Here is a 2,331-nt window from a genome sequence, read left to right on the forward strand (position 1 = left end):
CTAGTGCCTTCTCTTCTGACTATTTAGGCAAGAAAAACATGCTTTTCTTTCACGCAAGCGTAAACATCGTCTCCCCCCCCCACCCCCCCCACCCCCCCCCACACACACACACACACACACACACACACACTGTCCTCTGCTGGCACTGTCTAAAAGTTGAAGACTTGGTTTCTTACACACACACACTGCACGAGGGAATTATGACTTCTCAGTCGATGAATATGGTCTTTGTTATCAAATCATTAAAAAAGGTACATCTGTTCATCTATTCAACATCAGACAAAAAGTTGAAAAACACACATCAACTTTAAAGCTACGTGAATTGATTTTTTGGCCACTTGGGGTCAGCAGAAAATATATAAATATAACTATAAACAAAAAATGTTAGCAAAGGGGTGCTTATTAACATATCCAGCAGACACAGGGCAACAGAATCATTAATTTGTCACGTTTCTGTCCACCTGATGAGTGTAAGTCCTGTATTTACTCTCATTTTAGCTCCACCAACTCCTGAAATACCTGCAGATGTCTCAATTAGCCAACCCCTGCCTAGTCATGGTCCTAGTCATGAAACCGGTGACAGAAACTATTCTGTTCCTGTCCTCTACCACCCCTACTCCCTTCTGTTGTGAAACTAATTAGCCAATATCTCTGATAAACTCTGTCCTCGAGCTGCTTCCTAATGATGTCTGCACCCTTAGGCTCACACAAACAACACTAACTGAATCTTTTGTTCGTCAGAAGTTGCATTAAATAGAGCTTTGATCAGGCCCAAGAAATCATGCCCACAAACATGTAGAGATTTGGTCCAAGCCTGCCTGAGCCCAAACCACGGCAGCAGTTTTGGGTGTGAGCCCCAATAAGACCTCAGCCCAGCAGAGCTAGATTCCAGCAGAGAACCAAATCTACACCCTGAGGAACTGTGCTGATAATAGTTGATGAAAAAAGAGTCGACTGTTGTCAGTCATTGACAGTTCTTTAATTTCAAACAGTTAAAAATGTATATCACGTTATATTGTGTAGATATTGTGCTCTAGTGCTGATTGTTCCCAAAAATCTGACACACAATTGAGATGAAAGATTTAAAGTGATGCTAAACTACCACTGGCCACTTTAAGAAGTCAGTTGCTCTAAAATCTGCTGACTCCAAAACCTTTGTGAAATGCATGCAGAGACTTGCTTGATCGGAGAAAAGGAAACAAGCCAGTAGTTTCAGAAATCATGAATATCAATTAAAGAAATGTTGACCAACTAACTATTAATAAATGCAGATTAAAACTCTAAAGGAGCTGAGAGAGAAACAGATTTAAAGGACCCCTCGGCAGACTCTTTTCTTTCTCTTTTTAGGTAAAAAGTAATACATTTCTCTGACAGATCCATCTCCAGTTGATCCTGGTTCCAACTGATTGGTAATACAAGGTGGGGTTAGCCCACTTTGATTTGTGCTTTCTTAGCTCCATGCTAGCCGTGCTCCATGCTCCCTTAGCCTTAGCTAAGTGCAGTGTGTTAAGTTTCACAAGATAAATCACACGCTAATCAATGTGTAGTTGATGGGTCACGGCATGCTGAGCCTCTCTTGCAGCAGCAGTGGGATGATAAACATTAGTGATGACAACCTCACTCTTTTCCCTTTTCCCCTCTTTTTTCTGTCTTTGCTTTTGCATTTCCATATCTCACTTATCCAAGTGAAACTGTGGGATTGAGCGCAGAAGAAAATTACGCTGATAAGCCTCTAATGGACATGCAAGCAGCATGTTCGTGCAAAGATCCATTTCCAGAGATGATAATGTGCCTTTGGGAATAACACTGTGGCATGGAAAATGGACTTGTGTATTTGCTTTTGTGAGTGAGGGAGTGTTTATGGTTTCTCAATATCGCTTTGTGCAATGTCTTTTTAATATGGTGAATCTCATTCCCCCCCTGACAAGAATCTGTCCAAAACCCTCTAATTTTGCTGGCTTTGTTGTAGATTGGGGCAGTTTATCAACTCCCTGATTTAATCTGTGCAGTTTGTGTGCGCTGATGACGGCTTAGACCCTCAGACGGACCAAACCCCTTGTGTTTTCCTGTGAACCTATTAACGCTGCTGTGTATTTATAACGTTTCATTTAAGCATATCAGCCTTCTCATCAAATATTCATTTGAGGGGAGATTGCCTGCTTTGTCTCCCCCTCCCTCCCTGTGTCATCCTCTCACTCCTTCATTTCTTTATCAGTGTGTCCTCACCTGTGTCTGCAGAAAATAGAACTGAATCCACTCAAACTACCTCTTTCCAGGGGTACACGTAAGCAGAAACACACCTCCCGAGGACAAGTTGCCATATTTTTTGTA

The sequence above is a fragment of the Echiichthys vipera genome (genome assembly GCF_963691815.1).
Source record: "Echiichthys vipera genome assembly, chromosome: 2".
Lineage (NCBI taxonomy): Eukaryota > Metazoa > Chordata > Actinopteri > Perciformes > Trachinidae > Echiichthys > Echiichthys vipera.